The sequence below is a fragment of the Triticum dicoccoides genome, chromosome 7A, assembly GCF_002162155.2.
Source record: "Triticum dicoccoides isolate Atlit2015 ecotype Zavitan chromosome 7A, WEW_v2.0, whole genome shotgun sequence".
Classification (NCBI taxonomy): domain Eukaryota; kingdom Viridiplantae; phylum Streptophyta; class Magnoliopsida; order Poales; family Poaceae; genus Triticum; species Triticum dicoccoides.
Window position 1 is genome coordinate 159,163,679 of NC_041392.1, and position 22,093 is coordinate 159,185,771.

Sequence of the window (22,093 nt, forward strand, 5' to 3'; positions counted from 1 at the left end):
GGATAGAGAATGACAGAGTCATCCAACACCTTATGTCATCTCAGCTAAAAATGATGGCGTGACCTTTGAGTTTACATTTCTTTTAGAAACACCAGTAACTTTTTTAGTACACGCAACCTGTAACTACAGGTACATTGTGTTGGATCCATGATCCAAGAAATTACAAAGTAACTCCTACATCTAGGAGCTACAATGAAATTTCTTGGAGTCGTCTTCCTGGTAGTATCAAGCTTTGTAAGAGGAAAAACTAGCAAGACTTCTATATATGGAAATTGTAGGATGATTGAATATTATGTTGTTGTATTGATCTGACCCAGGTGTGGGATATATATATATATATATAGTACAAGAGGGGTAGAGACTTGGAGTACAAGACAAGTTACATGTGGTTTAAACTAATTCTATCTCTATCTCCTTATCTCTAACTTAAACCCAATTATATTTCTAACATTCCCCCTCAGTCGTAGCGGGAGTGAAGCAGACGAGTACGACTGGATTTGAAGTCTTGCGCTTTCGTCGTCTTCTCTGCCGCGTCATCATCAACTGCGTCTCTAATGGGTTGGCACCTAGGGCGGTGACTGTGTCCCCTTCTGGTGCCTTCCTGCCTTCTCCTCTATTCCCTCCCGCAGTCACGGGGGAGTGTCGTGGACGCAAGTGACGAGGCGGACGTTGTTGACTGGAGTTGTTGCCGATGAGTTGCTGTAGACGTAGCCATTAATGTCGAGGTAGCCGATCATGATGATGTAGCCGTGATCAAGGTAGTCATGGTCGATGGTGTGGTCTTCGTGGATGATGAAGCCGCACAAAGCCGGAGGCGCAAAAAAATGCGCTATGACGGAGCTGCAGACGTGGACGATGCACCTTGCGGATGTCAGAGGGTGCCGTCGGTGATGAGTCCACCGATTTTGCTAAGACCAGGGGAAGCCCATCGAGCACACATCGGTTTTGCCAGAACCGTGTGACCGTGTAGGGTCGTCACTGTAGTGACGCCGTATCGATGTAGTTGTGCTGTCGTGAATGATGCAGTCGATGCCGTCGTCGTGACGTGGTCATTGCCGTCGTCGAGGTCGCGTCTTGCAGAAAAGTTTGTCAGAAGACGCTAAGTGTTCATCTCGTGAACGAGGCGGCAACGGTGTGTTGACGAAGATGTTGGTGAAGACCACGCTGAGAAGACCTTGGCGATGAAGTATCGGTGATGACGTTGCAGCGGCGTGTCGACGATGAAGTCGCTTGAAGGCGTCCTCCACGGTAACAATGTGTCGATGCCATGTTGTGCGGAAGAAATATGTTGGCTCGTAGCCTGACGTAGTTGTACAGCTTCGAGCATGGTAGGGTTGGCAGAGGAGTAGATCGTCTGGTACTCTGGTGTATGTCGGTGGAGGGTTCAGCAGGTCCAGTCGATGGGTCGCGCGTCGTTCGCGCGCGTGGTTGCTGCGGCCTTCGGATCTGTGGCAGCGCTGGTGCGTAACGGGCGAGTTAAAGCCGAGGTGGTAGCCCGGCTTGCAGTCACCGTCAGGCTGCAAGCATGCATACCATAAAAATTCCCTTGGATGGCCGTGACGTGCACTTGGTACCTGCGTGCATGGCATCCGACGGCGCCCGCGTGTTCGCATGCGCTCGGTGTTGGCCTAGCCTTGCGGGCGGCGCGCACCTGTGGCCGCGGCCGTGATCGTGACAGCCTGGTGTCGGAGATGCAGGGGCTGTTTGGTTATTAGTCATAGTTTGCCAAGCCAAAATTTAGCAGTCACAGTTTAGTTGGCATATGTTTGGTTTTGCCACACTTTGGCTTGCCACATTTTATTATCTATATGACTCATTTGTCATAGAAACATTGTTTTTGCCAACTTTTGCTAAAATTTGGCGTCCAATTTCTTAGCCACACTTGTGTGGCTTGCCATACTTGTGTGACTAGCCACACTTTGGCTTGGCCACACTAGTCACCAATCAAACAGACCCGCAATTGCTTGGACGAGGCCGACCTATCGGCCAGATCGACGCGACATTGTTCTGATGCAGAAGAGGTCAATGTAGATTGGATCGAGGTCGCGGAGCCGCTGCAGGAATACGCGCTGCAGTTTCCGCACGTGGAGTCAATTGCTCGCGGAGGTTTCGGCCTCCCGTGATCGGGACGCGAGCGTCGTCGTTGCGGCTGGGCCTGGTCACCGTGGCTTGACGAAGTTCGTGCCGGCTCGTCCCGGCCTGATGCAGATACTGTCAGAGCCGTGGAGCCGTATATGTATTGTCGAGGCCGTCGAGATGCCGATTTGCTTCGATGTAGACGATGACGCAGGAAGCCCCGCGTGGGATCGTCAGCTGTCCGCTGCCCCCGTGACTTCAAGCGGCTGCGTGGGTGAGGTCGCCGCGACAAACCTTGCGCTGATTTTCACCAGAATTTAAGGATCCTCAGATTTATTTGTGGCTAAAGAGAAACTAATCTAATAGAATTTCGAAAATTAGAATTGACTTAATATATGAAACTGATCTAATCTATAATCTATGGAACCGATCTAATCTTTTGATCGATCGGGTGCCGCGCCCCCGGGAAGAGAGATTAATCTCCCTGGGGCGGCGCGCTGCGGAAGTAGAATAGGAACCTAGGATCGGCATCATGAGACTAACCGCTCTAATACCATGTGGAAATTGTAGGATGATTGAATATTATGTTGTTGTATTGATCTGACCCAGGTGTGGGATATATATATATATATATATATATATATATATATATATATATATATATATATATATATATATATAGTATAAAAGGGGTAGAGACTTGGAGTACAAGACAAGTTACATGTGGTTTAAACTAATTCTATCTCTATCTCCTTATCTCTAATTTAAACCCAATTATATTTCTAACACTATAAAGAGACTACAATTGGACCAGAGCAGCAATAATGTCACCCATTTACCTGCACGAACTTGATTACCAGTAAAAGTTCATGAAATAACTTCAAATTGATGTACATATGAGAGGCACAAGGAATACAACAAATACAAATGTACTGTGGGTCACAATTACACGAATCTCAAAGCAAATGCAGGGTGGTTGTTCTGTCGGTACATACCATGAACACTAGTAAGGACTTTGACAGCCCATAGAGTATTCGATTGGTTCGGCAGACCAGCATGGTCTGGGAATTGTATAATTAAACGACAGGTCATAATCATCCATGGAGTCTTCAGGATGCCTCAAAGTCTTGATCCTAGCACACTTTGCTTGCATTTCATTGTCCATGCAAATATGGTAACAAGACCGGATGTCGAGAGACTCTAGGAGCGGGCAACCATTAAGGATGAGTTCCAAACCACTGTTGGTGAGCGAATTAGCCGTGAGCTGCAACGACCGCAACTCCGACATGCTAGCGATCGCCATGGCTGCGCTGTCATCTACGATTTCACTGTAGAAGGACCTTTGGCTCAGTCGAAAGCGCTTCAGTAGAGGGCAGGCATCCCCTATGACTTCAAGTGTTTCTGGGAAGCGGTGCATACAATTTGATATCTCTAACTCCTCAAGCATGGGGAACTTTGTGATCACCGCCTTGAAGGCCGAGTCCACAATGTCACGGCACTCGATGAGTCGAAGGCTCTTCAAGGATGGCGCCCTGCAAAGTAGAGAGAAGCCGACTATAAATTAAAACTTGACAGTAAATTAGAAGAGTCATTTGGGAAAAGATTGGAAAAATCTAGGAAAGGGGAGCTTGAGGAAAGTAAAGATGTTGAGATGCTCAGAAGATGTGGAAGGCTGAAAGGCAAGGAAGACCTGAATGTTGAAGGCATGGCTAGGGAGGGAGCTGCTAGCAAGGATGAATATGGTGACTCCATCATTCCTACTTTCATTAATACACACAAAAATAAATTGCTAGAAATAGCTTTTGGGGTAGGTGTGGATCTGGGGACACAAATTGATATGATTGATTATAGTATCAATCTCATTAAAAAATAGAACAGGTTAGAATTGACTTGTGGCTCAGTAATAATTCTAAAGAAAACTCCATCACATTGAAGAGGAGGTCCATGTAATTGAAACATGGGAACATGATATTAAAGACTTGTTAGAAGCGGAAGAAGATTCTGATAGAGAGGATGAGGAAGATAAAGTTTGGGAACAAGCTAAACATCTTTACTCACATAAGAAAGGGAAGAATAAAAGCAGAACCTACCAGAATTCTAAAGGAAAATCTAATCTTGGTATTAATTCTTTTAATAAACTAGGGAAGAAGAAGAAATAGTCCTTTCTTCCTGCTAATGAGAGGTGTTTTTTGGAATATGTGAGGTTTTGGGGGGATTTAAAAAGGAGGTTTTTGAGGGAAATGGTGATGGATATGAAAGCTGACTTTCTGGGTTTACAGGAGACCATGAGACAAAGTTATTCTAGAAATGATTTGCAAGCAATTTGTGCTTGCAGGGATTTTCATTAGCACTTTGTACCAGCCAGGGGGAAACTAGGGGGCTTTTATTGGGGGTTAACTATACTCCTCTAGATGTGATCTCTGAAGACGAGTGGGAATATTATATCAAAATGAATGTGCATGATGTTAAAACTAGGTTTATATGGGACCTGGTGTTGATATATGGGGATGCATAGCCTGAGAGAAAAGCTAGTTTTTTAGCTGAACTCTCTAGGGAAATACATGCTTGTATAAATCCCATCCTCATTGGAGGGGATTTTAATATAATCAGAAAAACTTTAGATAAAAACAAGCGTGAAACTACCAGACATTGGAGTTTCATTTTCAATGTTATCATAGAACATGCTGGCTTGAGAGAACTTGATTTACATGGTAGAAAATATAACTAGGACAATAATCTACCTAACCCTACTTTGAAAATTAGACATGATTTTATGTTGTGTTGATTGGGAGGAAAATTACCGTATGACTAAAGTGACAACTCTAGATAGGGAGAAATCTGATCACACTCCCGTGCTTATGGATATAGGGGATTTGCCTAAAACTGATCCAATATTCAGGTTTGAAAATTCCTGGTTTCTAAGGGACGAGTTGGACAAAATTGTAATAGACCCTTGGAATTATCCTAATATAATGGGGTCTAGTATTGAAAGATGGCAGGAAAAAATGAGGAATTTGAGACCTAAACTAAAAGGGTGGAGTAGAAATATGAATGCCGGGTATAAAGAGCTGAAAATATATTTTGAGACAATTGGATGATATTGATAAAAGATGTGAGGTTCGTCGATTAACTGTTGCTGATTGGTAGGAATAAATGGAGCTAAGATCTCAACTAGGTAGGCTTTTGAAACAGGAGGAGGCAAAATGGAAACAAAGAGCAAAAATTGATGAGCTGCTAGAAGGAGATAGTCATACCAAATTATTTCATGCTAAAGCTAATGGCAGAAGGAGGAAAAATAAAATCAATAGTTTGGATCAGGATGAAGGAAAGATAGAGGGGGAGAAAAACATTATGGAGTATATCACAAATTATTATAAAAACTTATTTGGACATCCAGAAAGATTAAACATTGCTCTGGGCACTAATAATGTTGCCAATATACCCAGAGGGGCTGGAGATAGGTTGACTACTAAGTTCACAATGGAATAAATTAAAACTGTTGTTTTTGATATGGCACATAACAAGTCTCCAGGCTCTGATGGTTTCACTGCTGAATTTTATTATTATTTTTGGGATCTCATTAAAAATGATATTAAAGAACTCTTTGATGATTTCCATAGTGGTAACATGGATATATCTAGATTAAACCATGACATTATCACACTAGTCCCTAAGACTAAAGAGGCTAATCATATTCAAAAGTTCAGACCAATATGTCTACTGAGTGTTATATTCAAAATCTTTAATAAGGTGCTAATGAACAGATTAAATGGAGTTGCTAATGAAGTCATATCCCCTATACAAACTGCATTTGTTAAGTGGAGATACATTATGGAAGGGGTTCTCATGTTGCATAAGGCTTTGAATAGTATCCATAGAAAAAGCAGAGTGCTCTGCTCTTTAAGGTAGATTTCGAAAAAGCATATGATAAAGTGAAGTGGCCTTTTGTTCTACAAATGTTAAAAACAAAAGGATTCCCAAATAAGTGGACTGACAGGATAATGCATACTATCAGGGGGGGTGCATGTTAAGGTAGATGATAATATTGGGAAATATTTCCTACACACAAAGGTATGAGGCAAGGGGGCTCCATTTCACCCTTGATTTTTGCTATGACTGTTGATGCACTAGCTATTTTGACGAATAGGGCTAAAGCAAGTGGTCTGGTGAAAGGGGTATTAGAGGAAAATACTGACAAAGGAATAAACACGCTTTAGTATGCTGATGATACAATCTTTCTAATGCAAGATGATTTTTAAAGTGCACATAATTTGAAATTTATATTCTGTTTGTTTGAACAGATGTCAGGATTGAAATTAACTTTCATAAGGGTGAGTTGTTCTTATTTGGGGAGGTTGCTAATAAAGCTTTGCCCAAGTATTTACTTGCCCTATAGGACGTTTTCCAATGAAGTATTTAGGGCTGCCCCTGCACAAGAAAAGAATCAAAAACAAAAGTTGGGCCCCCCTGAAAGCAGAATGGAGAAGAAGTGTGAGAATTGGCAGGGAAGATTATAGCTAGGGCTAGTAGGGTCACCTTGATAAAATCCTATCCCACTGGGATTCCCTATTATATGATATCCTTTTATGGGCTCCCGGTGGGGGTAAATAAAAGGATGGATTATTTTAGAGCCAGACTTTTATGGCAAGAAGAGGAAGGAAAAAAGGGAAATATCATCTGGTGAGCTGGTCTGAAGTGTGTAGGCCTAAAGATTTGGGAGGATTGGGAATACAAAACTTAGCTTTAATGAATAAAGCATTATTGGTAAAGTGGTGGTGGAAAATCTTTAATAGTATTGGTCTCTGGCAAGATATCCTTCTCAACAAATATTTGAAGGGAGAGGGCCTGGCAACTGCCAAATACAGATAGGGGGACTCCCAGTTCTGGTCTTAGATCCCTAAGCAGAAAAATCATTTTCTTTTAGTGTGTAGGTTTGAAATTGGGAATGGGAAGAGTGTCAGATTTTGGGAAGATGGATGGGTTAATGATAGAGCATTGAAAGATGACTTCCCTCGATTATATAACTTGTGTTTTGATAAAAATAAATATGTCAAATATATGTTTGAGAAGAGTTTATGTAATGTTAGTTTCAGAAGAACCTTATATGGGGATTCTTTGGAACAATGGGAGCATATTAAGGTAGTTGTTCTGGTGTGGTCTTGAGTGGGGACAGAGATAGAATTTCCTGGACCTTAGACAAAAAAGGAATCTACATTGTCAAATGTTATTATAGATTCCTGATTGAGAATGGGATTAAATACCCACATAAATTCCTACGGAAAACTAAGATGCCACCTAGGGTGGAAGTCTTTATTTGGTTGGTCTTGCATAATAGTATTTTAACTAGAGATAATCTGTTTCGTAGGGGGTGGGTGTGAGATAACACTTGCCAATTTTGTATGCATATTGAGAGTGTTAATCATATATTCTTGAAATGTTCCATGACGAAAATGATGTGAAATATTATTCAATATGGTTTTGATATAAAACAATTGCCTGACAGCACTCATGATTTGTTTGGGATTTGGTTGAAGCAGTTTGGAAAACTGAAGAAAAAAATCCCTGGTGGCAGTGGGGATAGCAGCAGTTTTCTGGACTATGTGGAAACTTAAAAATAGTGTGGTATTTGATAAGAAAAGGATATCTGATCCATGTATACCTGTTAATATGATGATTAAAATGTTACATGATTGGCCCGTGTTGCAGATAAACCCAAGAAGTCGAAGAATAATGACAGAGGGCGTAAGAAAAGTTGAGCAGATTACAGGAGACATCTTTCGAGCAACTTTAGGATGGAGGATGGCGCATAGAATTACGGCTCTGCAATGCTGCTCTGGGAGCTCTCCCTTTGTTCACTTGTCTTGCTCCTCCCTGGTCTTTGTTTCTTCGGCTGAACTTGTTCTAGTAGCATTGTTCGTTTTGGAGAATGCTTTAGTAGTATTGATGTTACGTGCGTACTCGAGAACTTGACCTATGAGACCTCTCAGATCAGTGTTTGTTAGGTTAAGCTCCAGTCTTAGCTTTGAACCCGTCTAGGCTGCGAGGCTTTTGCATTCCTAAAGGGGTGTGAGACTCTGATTCCCCATCACCCTGCAGGGGTGTGCATCGTCTAATATGCTGGCCGGGACTTGTTGCTTTGTAATAGTTGGTGTGTGTAAGACTTAGTGATTTCTGATGACAGTGAAACAAGGCCCTTATTTTTTTTCGAAACGGAAAAACAAGACCCTTATTACAAAAGGGCAACAATGAAAGTTTCTATTTCTGCAACAGAGGCCTTGTTTCATTATGTTTCTTAAATACATGTCTTGTTTTTTTTTTTTAAAAAGGTTCAGCAGGAAGGCAACAAGGCTCGTATTGCAAAGAGTCGAGTGCAACACGAGCCGTGTTGCAAAGGCTGGTGCACGCTAATGAAGAGAAAATCAGACGGTCGCCGAGCTCGCCATCCAACAGTTACCAAGGTGACGGATATTTTCTAAACATCACCCGGCCAACGGGTAGCACAACCCTTATCGAAAAGGTAAACAAGCAAGAAATCCTTACGCGTTGCCGACCAGGGAGAGAATCCTTTCTGTGACGTAGCTCCCGCCCCAGAAGGCCTCGCACCGACCCGCACTACGCCTCATGGCAGCTCTCACCATCTGAAGCAATTTCCTCGAGTTGAGGTAGAAGCCATCGGCATAGTGAAAGCGCATATCGATGCGGCGCCACAGCTCGGGCTCGTCCGTACCAGCCCTGCGCCATGGGCTGCACACCATGTCCGGCCCCATGAGGATCTCGATGTGGTCCAGCCTGCTGAGCACCGCCAGCAACACATCCCGTGGCAGCTCCGCCCAATCCCGTCCTGGGGTGGTGGTGGTGGCGGCAGTCGGCGAGGCTCCTCGAGAAGGCAGGAAAGGGAGGGTGGTGCGGCCATGGCAAGAGGTCTCGGCGTCAGTTCTTGTTTATACAGGAGGGAGGTAGACCACAGTTCCTCTCCAATCCTATACTATGTACCAAATGGAGACGCCGGAATTGGAGGCCGGTATCTCGTCGGCGTTACTACATTTATCTTCAGTTATTTTGTCTATCTGCCGAAAGCGACGCTAATTAATTATCTCTTTCTTTTGGGTAAAGAAGCACTCCATCGTTGTCTCTAGCTAACCAACGGCGTTGTATCCAAGGCGTTGATCAAGGAGTATACTATATAAGATAGTAGTAATAATAACTTCAACTAAAATTAAGTATGGTTCTGGGTTCGTCTTGACTTTCGAGCTCAGTCGATGTACAGTGGATCTATTGCAACTCGAAATCTCTCTCCAAATTTCATCACTATATATATACTAAAGGAAAAAAATATCTCATACTAGATATTTCAATCTACTATATTTTCTTTTCTTTTTGGCGGGTGCAATCTACTATATTTTCTTATTCACATTCTCTAATTAACAATACTAGTAAGGTATACGTGCATTGCACGCATGAGATTTTGTAACCAAATCTTGACCTACTAATAAAGTGGTTATCGCTTCTGATCGTCCGTCATTAAAATTACCTTTCAAGTTGGTTAAAATTACCCACCAATGCTATCCCTAAGTGGAAAAACGATTCGATTTTTCGGACCAAAAATCGACGCTTCCTTCGTTATTTTATAGGGGCGCGACGAGTAGAGATCATGGAACAACGAGTATCCAAGTGGTTGGCCGATCGCTCTTTTAGCGGGGAGACCAGGGTTCGATCCCCAACTTTGACATATCTTTCTTTTCTCACGCTATGCGTTCATGGGCCGGCCCATGTGCGGGGCTCCACTCCCCTATTTTCATTTTACTTTTTTGTTTTTTCTTTTCTCATTTTGTTTTCTTTCTTCTTTAACTTAATTCCTGATTTTAATACTCCAAAAGTTGCGAGTTTGATAAAAAAAATCATAAAATATATGTGAATTTTTTTTTTTAGAAAATCATACAAAGTTTGTAGTTCAAAAAATGTTGGTGGTTTTGCAAAACTGTTCGCAAAATTATATAAAAAAATCACAATTTGTAAAAAAAAGGTCAGGAAATAAAATCAAGTTCATGATTTTGAAAAAATGACCGTGTATTCGAAACATATTCGGGAATCTGAAAAAAAATGTCCATGAAATTTTATAAAATGTTCACAATAATAATAATAATAAATATTTTTTTAATTTTGTTCCCCAATTTAAAAAAATTCATCGATTCAAAAAATGTTTGTTGAGTCAAAAAATGTTAATGAATACGAAACTGGTTCATACATTCAAAAAAATTGTAAACAGAACTAATGTTCATGATTTTTTTTGAGAAAATCAAAAATTTAAACAAAAAAATGTTTGTTGATTCGAAAAACTATTTGTTGATTCAAAAGTATTTTATGTCTAGGATTTGATTAGTTCTTCAGAAGTCTTTATATGTCTTGGCTTTGGGAGTAGTTCGTGGTTAATGAGATTTGTTTTTAAAGTTTTAAACGTTCCCTTGCGCAACATAATGACAAGTGTGGCATGCACCGGTAAACTCATAGCCTTGAGATTTACCATGTCGAGTGCATTGTGATCATGTGAACATCGCGACCATCATCGGTTAGGGTGAGAAAAAAAATGGCAACATGGTGAACCACTATGTTAAAATAGAGTACGCTCATATATTAGAATATTGAGTCATACTTATTTAGTTAGCCATAATTTTTTGTCTCCCATTGCAACGCACGGGCATATTTGCTAGTTATAAATAAATATCACACTATATCATGTAAGCTTTGAGTCATATATGCATGATGTAGATGTTCGTTTAATTCTTATAGTTCATCTCATTCAAAATTAATTAGTTTTATAAAAAATCTATTTTAAAATTCATGGAATTGTGCATTGTAAAGCATAAAGTAAAAAACAAAAAGTGACAATTTATTTATAAAAAAAGTTTGGACAATTAAGATATGAAAGATTCTAGAACAAAGGAGAAGTGCTTATGTTTTGAGGTTTGTGCATTATGCTTAAGTTCAATATGGAGTCTTCTAGATTGTACATGTGGCAGAATCTGGTGGAATATAGATGATATCCAACGGCCAGTAGTGCTCGGATTTGCCATCTCTGTACCATCGGATTGGCTTCATCTAACGACCAACTTTCAAAGTTATTCGCATACTATATAGAGGTATAAATATTTGTAACAAGTATATTTTCAACAGATAAATTTTTGAAGGTTATATTTCCCACGCTCATTTCGAACAACTATATGGGCATTAGAGCATCTACAGCCGCGGGACTCAAACCCGTCTCAAACGCCCAAGCGGGCTGACCCGTCAGTGACCTGTCACAAAAAACCGATCCAGCCAGGCGCCTCAAAAGTCCGAGCTACCCGGCGCCCCTCATATCCGGCCCAAATATGTGGCGGCCCGGACGCGTCCGCCACGTTAGCCTAGCGCACCTCGACCCTACATATATCCCATTAGATGAACCCTAGGCCGCAATCCGCTCAGTCCATTTCACTCTCTCCGTCATCTCCTGTTTCCAATCCGATCCATGGCAGATGATCGTAGTGGCTTCGGCTCCAATGGCGACAAGAGCAACGTCGATGTGGTCGCTCTCCGCATTGCTTTGCGCCGCTCCCGTCTAGATCAGGGCACCAGCAGTGGAGGCAGCTCACAGAGCGACGCATCGTCCCCCTTCGCCTGTCGTCCTAGTGCAGGCGACGTTGACGGGCCCTCCTGTCTGGTGCGCAGCACCGGTGGGAGAGCCGCCCCGCAACCACCACATCCATTGTACCTTGAGAGGGCGTCCACATGCACCGTTGGGTGCTTGTGCCCTCACCGGTGCCGGGCCGGTTGAGGATGCCCGAGTCAGAGGCGCGGGCCACACGACACGAGTGGCAACACACGAGGGAGGTTATGGTGGCGGGCGACGCGTCGGCGAGGCGCCAGGAAGTCACGCGCGCGACGGTCGATCCCGAGGACATGCTCATTGCATCCATCCTCCGGTGCTCCCTGACAACGGCAGAGACGGATGCGTGGCGTGAGCCCATGCGCGTGTGATGGCACGCCATGACCTGTTTATTGTTTTGGAATTATTTTTAAATGTACATGCCAAAAGCCCTAAAACAACCCAAATTGGCCCAAAAGCACACACTAATGGATAAACGGGCCACAGGTCGGCACATTTAACTTACTAGAAGTTACCCTGCGTGTTGCGGTGGAATTCGCTAAAAAATAATCTGATATTTAAAAACATAGAGTTTGTATGAAAACATAATATAAAATGATGACAAATAATTTTGTTTGGAACAAATATTGTTTAGAGTAAGCATCTAGAGAAAATATGATGAAAAGCCAAAAATGTGTGCATATCATTTTCTATATTTGTTTTTTTCCTTGACAATATATCATCGAGGTGATGAGACAAAAACTCCGTTAAGTAGAGACATCTCAACGCTTGGCTAAACCTAAAACAGCGGTAACAAACGTAGTTGTGCATTGGAAAACAAAGCTTGCATAGAAAAATAAAACAGAAGTTCACTCATAATCTGATTTTCTAAAAAAAAGGTTCGCTTATAAATCCTGAGGCTCACTGTTGAGTAAATCATGCTTCTCATTAGATCAACCCTGTGCAACGTACTGCTGCCACTGCCTGATTCTTTTCATTTGTCTTCTCTAGCGCCGAAAACTGCGTGCTTCTGTATTGGATGAAGCTGAGTTCCATCCTACAAAAGCTTGATTAGCACTGGATTTGTTAAACAAAAGTGATGAGTTGCCTGATGAAGAGGTTTGATGGGATGAACGTATCTAGCGCAATCCAGAGCCTCTAGATTCACATCCAAAGTTATTTTTTTCTTCGAAATGGAAACAAAAGATTTACCTCATCCATTAAATAAGAGGAGAATACAGTTTAAAGTTTTTACAAGCGCCCCTGCAAAACGGCATGGCAATTACTCTCGAACAACAATACGCCCTAGTTTTTTAGAGCAACTCTAGCAGACCCCGCATCCTGCCGGCCCGCAAAACGCGTTTGCAGTTCGCGTAAAACTACTTTTGCGGGCTGGCTCGGGCTGGCACAGATGCAGACCCCCCAAACAGATCCGTAAAAAAATGTATTCGCGGAATATACTTTTTTACGGGTCGGCTTTGCGGGGTCTGCTCTTTGCGTCGCTGCATCCCGCATATCATCAGCCCGCAAATATCAAATCCAATATAATTCAACAATCGAAAACAAACTGAATTATTCAAATCAAACATAATACAATAATCATCCGCATTACAAATAATTATTCAAATCATTGTAGCAAACTTAAATAATGCAAAACAAAACTTGTCATGAATACAAAAATTAGTCACTGTCCAGCCCCTTTGCCAATGGTGCTCAATGAGATCTTCTTGAAGTTGAAAGTGTGTGTCTGCATTTTCAATCTCCCTGTATGTTTGAAGAAAAGCTCTAATGTGGTTTGGGCCTCTAGGTGGTTTGACACGGCTACCCACATTGTCGTAAAAGAATTCTAAGTTCATTCCTCTCTCATCTTTAAGAATCATATTGTGCAGGATAACACAGCATGTCATGATGTTCTTCAAGGTTTTTTTATCCCAAAAACGAGCAGGACCACGGACAATGGCAAACCTAGATTGCAAAATACCGAATGCTCTTTCAGTGTCTTTTCGGGCTGCCTCTTGCACCCTTGCAAATTCACATTGTTTTTTTGTTTTGGGTTCTTTGATGCTCTTAACAAATGTGCACCAAGGAGGGTATATACCATCTGCAAGATAGTACCCATTTATGTATTCATGCCCATTGATAGTGTAGTTGCAAGCAGGAGCATCACCATTAGCAAGCTAGCAAACAAATGTGACTGTTGCAACACATTGATATCGTTGAGAGTGCTCGGCATACCAAAAAAGCAAAGCCAAATCCATAAATCCTCGGATGCTACGGCCTCTAGCACAATTGTTGCATCACGAGACTTGCCACAATACATTCCTTGCCAAGCCTTGGGGCAATTTTTCCAAGTCCAATGCATACAATCGATGCTACCTAGCATGCCAGGCCAACCTCTCCTCTCATTAGATGCCATCAATTTCTTTGTGTCATCTTCATTGGATGCCCGAAGATACTCAGCACCAAAGACACGGACGATCACTTTCACAAATCTACGCACATACTCAATTGTAGTATCTTCACTAATGTGAAGATACTCATCGACATAGTCAGCCGGAACGCCATATGCAATCACCCGCATAGCTGCAGAGATTTTTTTATATGCACTAAATCCCTTTAAGCCCGCGGCAGTCCTTCTTTGAGTAAAATACCGGCAATTTGCCTCGCAAGCTTCAACAAGTTTTACAAAGAGGGATCAGCGCATTCGGTACCTTCTCCGGAAGAGATGCGGAGGATATGGAGGATTGTCCGCGAAATAGTCTTGCATCAACATCTCGTTCCCAAGATGGCGATTCCGAGGAATGCACAGACGCCCGACAGTCGATCCTCGCCTCCTCTTCCGGTGCTCGTCTTCATGCTCCTTCACGGCAAGCGCCATGACTAATGTTTGCTGCCGAAAGGTCGCAAGCATGGTCTCAACATCCGAGTCGTCCGAATGGGACGAATCGGAGAGCAAGAACTTCTCGCACGGGCTCAACTCCATCTACATGCACACCAGCGCGTCAATCAATAACACAGCTCGCAAAAATCACTAAAAACAACTAGTGGCGGCGGGGAGGCGGCGACGGGGGCGGCTCTTCTCGCCGGATCCGGGGGGCCGGTGCAGCAGCTCGGCGCGGGAGGGTGTGGGGCGGCCCTGATGACCCACAAGTATAGGGGATCTATCGTAGTCCTTTCGATAAGTAAGAGTGTCGAACCCAACGAGGAGCAGAAGGAAATGATAAGCAGTTTCCAGCAAGGTATTCTCTGCAAGTACTGAAATAAGTGGTAACAGATAGTTTTGTGATAAGATAATTTGTAACGAGCAACAAGTAACAAAAGTAAATAAGGTGCAGCAAGGTGGCCCAATCCTTTTTGTAGCAAAGGACAAGACTGGACAAACTCGTATATGATGTAAAGCGCTCCCAAGGACACATGGGAATATCGTCAAGCTAGTTTTCATCACGTTCATATGATTCACGTTCGGTACTTTGATATTTTGGTATGTGGGTGGAGCAGTGCTTGGGTACTGCCCTTACTTGGACAAGCATCCCACTTATGATTAACCTCTATTGCAAGCATCCGCAACTACAACAAAAGTATTAAGGTAAACCTAACCATAGCATGAAACGTATGGATCCAAATCAGCCCCTTACGAAGCAACGCATAAACTAGGGTTTAAGCTTTTGTCACTCTATCAACCCATCATCTACTTATTACTCCCCAATGCCTTCCTCTAGGCCCAAATAATGGTGAGGTGTCATGTAGTCGACGTTCACATAACACCACTAGAGGAGAGACAACATACATCTCATCAAAATATCGAACGAATACCAAATTCACATGACTAGCAAGACTTTTCCCATGTCCTCAGGAACAAAAGTAACTACTCACAAAGCATAAACATGTTCATAATCAGAGGGGTATTAATATGCATATAGGATATGAACATATGATCTTCCACCAATTAAACCAACTAGCGTCAACTACAAGGAGTAATTAACACTACTAGCAATCTACTAGCACCAATCCCGGACTTGGAGACAAGAATTGGATACAAGAGACGAACTAGGGTTTTGAGATGAGATGGTGCTGATGAAGATGTTGATGGAGATTGTTGGAAATATGCCCTAGAGGCAATAATAAAATGGTTATTATTATATTTCCTTGTTCATGATAATTGTCTATTGTTCATGCTATAATTGTGTTATCCGGAAATCGTAATACATGTGTGAATACATAGACCACAACATGTCCCTAGTGAGACTCTAGTTGACTAGCTCGTTGATCAATAGATGGTTACGGTTTCCTGACCATGTACATTGGATGTCATTGATAATGGGATCACATCATTAGGAGAATGATGTGATGGACAAGACCCAATCCTAAGCATAGCGCAAGATCGTGTAGTTCGTCTGCTAAAGCTTTTCTAATGTCAAGTATCTTTTCCTTAGACCATAAGATTGTGCAACTCCCGAATACCGTAGGAATACTTTGGGTGTGCCAAATGTCACAACGTAACTGGGTGACTATAAAGGTGCACTACGGGTATCTCCAAAAGTGTCTGTTGGGTTGGCACGAATCGAGACTCGGATTTGTCACTCCATATGACAGAGAGGTATCTCTGGGCCCACTCGGTAAGACATCATCGTGATGAGCTCAATGTGACTAAGGGTTGGTCACGGGATGATGTGTTACGGAACGAGTAAAGTGACTTGCCGGTAACGAGATTGAACGAGGTATTGGGATATCGACGATTGAATCTCGGGCAAGTAATGTACCGATTGACAAAGGGAATTGTATACGGGATTGCTTGAATCCTCAACATCGTGGTTCATCCGATGAGATCATCGTGGAACATGTGGGAGCCAACATGGGTATCCAGATCCCGCTGTTGGTTATTGGCCGGAGAGTTGTCTTGGTCATGTCTGCATGGTTCCCGAACCTGTAGGGTCTACACACTTAAGGTTCGATGACGCTAGGGTTATTAGGAAGACTTATATGTGATTACCGAATGTTGTTCGGAGTCCCGGATGAGATCCTGGACATCACGAGGAGTTTCAGAATGGTCTGGAGGTGAAGATTTATATGTGGGAAGTTGTCATACGGTCACCGGAAAAGTTTGGGGGCATATTGGTATTATACCGAGGCCATCGGAGGGGTTCTGGGGGTCCATCGAGAGGGGCCACCTCTCTCGGAGGGCCTCATGGGCCGTAGAGGAAAGGGAACCAGCCCTTGGAGGGCTGGGCGCATCCCCCTTTGGGCCCATGCGCCTAGGGTTGGGGGGGGGGGAACCCTAGAGGGGGCGCCCCCCTTGCTTGGGGGGCAAGCCCCTCCTCTTGGCCGCCGCCCCCCTCTAGATCTCATCTAGAGGGGGTCGGCCCCCTTCCCCCTTACCCTATAAATAGATGGGCAAGGGGAGGGCCGCAACCCACATCAAAGGCGCAGCCCCTCCCCTCCCCAACACCTCTCCTCCTCCGTTAAGAGATTGGCGAAGCCCTGCCGGAGTACTGCCGCTCCACCACCACCACGTCGTCGTGCTGCTGTTGGAGCTCTCTTCCTCAACCTCTCCCTCCTCCTTGCTGGATCAAGGCGCGGGAGATGTCACCTCTCCGTACATGTGTTGAACGCGGAGGTGCCGTCCGTTCGGCGCTAGGATCATCAGTGATTTGGATCACGACGAGTACGACTCCATCAACCCCGTTCCCTTGAACGCTTCCGCTCACGATCTACAAGGGTATGTAAATGCACTCCTCTCCCTCTCGTTGCTAGATGACTCCATAGATTGATCTTGGTGATGCATAGAAAATTTTAAATTTCTGCTATGATCCCCAACAGTGGCATCATGAGCTAGGTCTATGCGTAGTTTCTATGCACGAGTAGAACACAAGTTGTTGTGGGCGTTGATTTTGTCAATTTACTTGCCTTACTAGTATTATCTCGATTCGGCGGCATCGTGGGATGAAGCGGCCCGGACCGACCTTACACGTACGCTTACGTGAGACTGGTTCCACCGACTGACATGCACTAGTTGCATAAGGTGGCTAGCGGGTGTCTGTCTCTCCCAGTTTAGTCGGATCGGATTCGATGAAAAGGGTCCTTAGAAATTGGCATATCACGTTGTGGTTTTGGCGTAGGTAAGAAACGTTCTTGCTAGAAACCTATAGCAGCCACGTAAAAACTTGCAACAACAATTAGAGGACGTCTAACTTGTTTTTGCAGCATATGCCGTGTGATGTGATATGGCCAAAAGGATGTGATGAATGATATATGTGATGTATGAGATTGATCATGTTCTTGTAATAGGAATCACGACTTGCATGTCGATGAGTATGACAACCGGCAGGAGCCATAGGAGTTGTCTTAATTTATTTATGACCTGTGTGTCAACATAAACGTCATGTAATTACTTTACTTTATTGCTAACCGTTAGCCATAGTAGTAGAAGTAATAGTTGGCGAGACAACTTCATGAAGACACGATGATGGAGGTCATGGTGTGATGCCGGTGACAATGATGATTATGGTGCCCCGAAGATGGAGATCAAAAGGAGCAAAATGATATTGGACATATCATGTCACTATTTGATTGCATGTGATGTTTATCATGTTTTACATCTTATTTGCTTAGAACGACGGTAGCATAAATAAGATGATCCCTCGCAATAATTTCAAGAAAGTGTTCCCCCTAACTGTGCATCGTTGCTAAGGTCCGTTGTTCCGAAGCACCACGTGATGATCGGGTGTGATAGGTTCTAACGTTCGCATACAACGGGTGTAAGCCAGATTTACACACACAATACACTTAGGTTGACTTGACGAGCCTAGCATGTACAGACATGGCCTCGGAACACGGAAGACCAAAAGGTCGAACATGGGTCGTATAGAAGATACGATCAACATGAAAATGTTCACCGATGATGACTAGTCCGTCTCATGTGATGATCGGACACAGCCTAGTTGACTCGGATCATGTATCACTTAGATGACTAGAGGGATGTCTATCTGAGTGGGAGTTCATTAAATAATTTGATTAGATGAACTTAATTATCATGAACATAGTCTAAAATCTTTGCAATATGTCTTGTAGATCAAATGGCCCACGCTAATGTTACCCTCAACTTCAACGCGTTCCTAGAGAAAACCAAGCTGAAAGACGATGGCAGCAACTACACGGATTGGGTCCGTAACCTGAGGACCTCATAGCTGCCAGGAAAGCATATGTCCTTGATGCACCGCTAGGTGAAGCACCTGTTTTCCCAGCAGAACAAGACATTATGAACGCTTGGCAGACGCGTAGTGATGATTACTCTCTGGTTCAGTGCGGCATGCTTTACAGCTTAGAACGGGGCTCCAAAAGTGTTTTGAGCAACACGGAGCATATGAGATGTTCCAAGAGCTGAAAATGGTTTTCCAAGCTCATGCCCGGGTCGAGAGATATGAAGTCTCCGACAAGTTCTACAGTTGTAAGATGGAGGAGAATAGTTCCATCAGCGAGCACATACTCAAAATGTCTGGGTTGCACAACCGCTTGTCTCAGCTGGGAGTTAATCTCCCGGATGATGCGGTCGTTGACAGAATCCTTCAAACGCTCCCACCTAGCTACAAGAGCTTTGTGATGAACTTATGATGCGGTCGTTGACAGAATCCTTCAAATGCTCCCACCTAGCTACAAGAGCTTTGTGATGAACTTCAATATGCAGGGGATGGAAAAGACCATTCCAGATGTATATTCAATGCTGAAATCAGCGGAGGTGGAAATCAAAAAGGAACATCAAGTGTTGATGGTGAATAAAGCCACCAAGTTCAAGAAAGGCAAGGGTAAAAGGAACTTCAAGAAGGACGGCAAGGGAGTTGCCGCGCCCGGTAAGCAAGCTGCTGGGAAGAAGCCAAAGAATGGACCCAAGCCTGAGACTGAGTGCTTTTATTGCAAGGGAAACGGTCACTGAAAGGGGAACTGCCCCAAATACTTAGCGGATAAGAAGGCCGGGAATGCCAAAGGTATATGTGATATACATGTTATTGATGTGTACCTAACCAGCGCTCGTAGTAGCTCCTGGGTATTTGATACCGGTGCAGTTGCTCATATTTGTAACTCAAAACAGGAACCGTGGAATAAACGGAGACTGGCGAAGGACGGGGTGACGACGCGCGTCGGGAATGGTTCCAAGGTCGATGTGATCGCCGTCGGCACGCTACCTCTACATTTACCTACGGGATTAGTTTTAAACCTCAATAATTGTTATTTAGTACCAACTTTGAGCATGAACATTGTATCTGGATCTCGTTTAATGCGAGATGGCTACTCATTTAAATCTGAGAATAATGGTTGTTCTATTTATATGAGAGACATGTTTTATGGTCATGCCCCGCTGGTCAATGGTTTATTCTTATTCAATCTCGAACGTGATGTTACACATATTCATAGTGTGAATGCCAAAAGATGTAAGGTTGATAATGATAGTCCCACATACTTGTGGCACTGCCGCCTTGGTCACATTAGTGTCAAATGCATGAAGAAACTCCATGCAGATGGACTTTTGGAGTCTCTTTATTATGAATCATTTGACACGTGCGAACCATGCCTCATGGGCAAAATGACCAAGACTCCATTCTCCGGAACAATGGAGCGAGCAACCAACTTATTGGAAATCATACATACTGATGTGTGCGGTCCAATGAGTGTTGAGGCTCGCGGTGGCTATCGTTATGTTCTCACCCTCACTAATGACTTGAGTAGATATGGGTATGTCTACTTAATGAAACACAAGTCTAAGACCTTTGAAAAGTTCAAGGAATTTCAGAGTGAGGTTGAGAATCAACGTGACAGGAAAATCAAGTTCTTACCATCAGATCGTGGGGGAGAATATTTGAGTCACGAATTTGGCACACACTTAAGGAAATGCGGAATTGTTTCACAACTCACGCCGCCTGGAACACCTCAGCGTAATGGTGTGTACGAACGTCGTAATCGCACTCTATTGGATATGGTACGATCTATGATGTCTCTTACCGATCTACCGCTGTCATTTTGGGGTTATGCTATAGAGGCTGCCGCATTCACTTTAAATAGGGCTCCATCGAAATCCGTGGAGACGACACCGTATGAATTGTGGTTTGGTAAGAAACCTAAGCTGTCGTTTCTGAAAGTTTGGGGATGCGATGCTTATGTCAAGAAACTTCAACCTGAAAAGCTCGAACCCAAATCGGAAAAATGCGTCTTCATAGGATACCCTAAAGAAACTATTGGGTATACCTTCTACCTCAGATCCGAAGATAAGATCTTTGTTGCCAAGAATGGATCCTTTCTAGAGAAAGAGTTTCTCTCGAAAGAAGTAAGTGGGAGGAAAGTAGAACTTGATGAATATTGCCTCTTGAACCGGAGAGTGGCGCAGCTCAAGAAAATGTTCCTAAGGTGCCTGCACCGACTAGAGAGGAAGTTAATGATGATGATCATGAAACTTCAGATCAAGTTGCTAATGAACTTCGTAGGTCCACAAGGACACGTTCCGCACCAGAGTGGTACGGCAACCCTGTCCTGGAAATCATGTTTTTAGACAATGGTGAACCTTCGAACTATGAAGAAGCGATGGCGGGCCCAGATTCCAACAAATGGCTGGAAGCCATGAAATCCGAGATAGGATCCATGTATGAAAACTAAGTATGGACTTTGACTGACTTGCCCAATGATCGGCGAGCCATAGAAAATAAATGGATCTTTAAGAAGAAGACAGACGCGGATGGTAATGTGACCATCTATAAGGCTCGGCTTGTCGCTAAGGGTTATTGACAAGTTCAAGGCATTGACTACGATGAGACTTTCTCACCCGTAGCGAAGCTGAAGTCCGTCCGAATCATGTTAGCAATTGCTGCATTCTATGATTATGAGATATGGCAAATGGACGTCAAAACGGCATTCCTTAATGGTTTCCTTAAGGAAGAATTGTATATGATGCAGCCGGAAGGTTTTGTCGATCCTAAGAATGCTGACAAGGTGTGCAAGCTCCAACACTCAATCTATGGGCTGGTGCAAGCATCTCAGAGTTGGAACATTCGATTTGATGAGATGATCAAAGCGTTTGGGTTTACGCAGACTTATGGAGAAGCCTGTGTTTACAAGAAAGTGAGTGGGAGCTCTGTAGCATTTCTCATATTATATGTGGATGACATACTATTGATGGGAAATGATATAGAATTCTTGGAAAGCATAAATGCCTACTTGAACAAGTGTTTTTCAATGAAGGATCTTGGAGAAGCTGCTTATATATTAGGCATCAAGATCTATAGAGATAGATCGACACGCCTCATTGGTCTTCACAAAGTACGTACCTTGACAAGATATTGAAGAAGTTCAATATGGATCAGTCCAAGAAGGGGTTCTTGCCTGTATTGTAAGGTGTGAGATTGAGCACGGCTC

The 22,093-nt window shown here is 43.3% G+C and overlaps 1 pseudogene; it reads right to left on the bottom strand.

Moving 5' to 3' along the window:
- Nucleotides 1-3,020: 3,020 nt before the first annotated feature.
- LOC119327996 lies at nt 3,021-8,989 on the bottom strand (annotated as a pseudogene).
- Nucleotides 8,990-22,093: the final 13,104 nt, after the last annotated feature.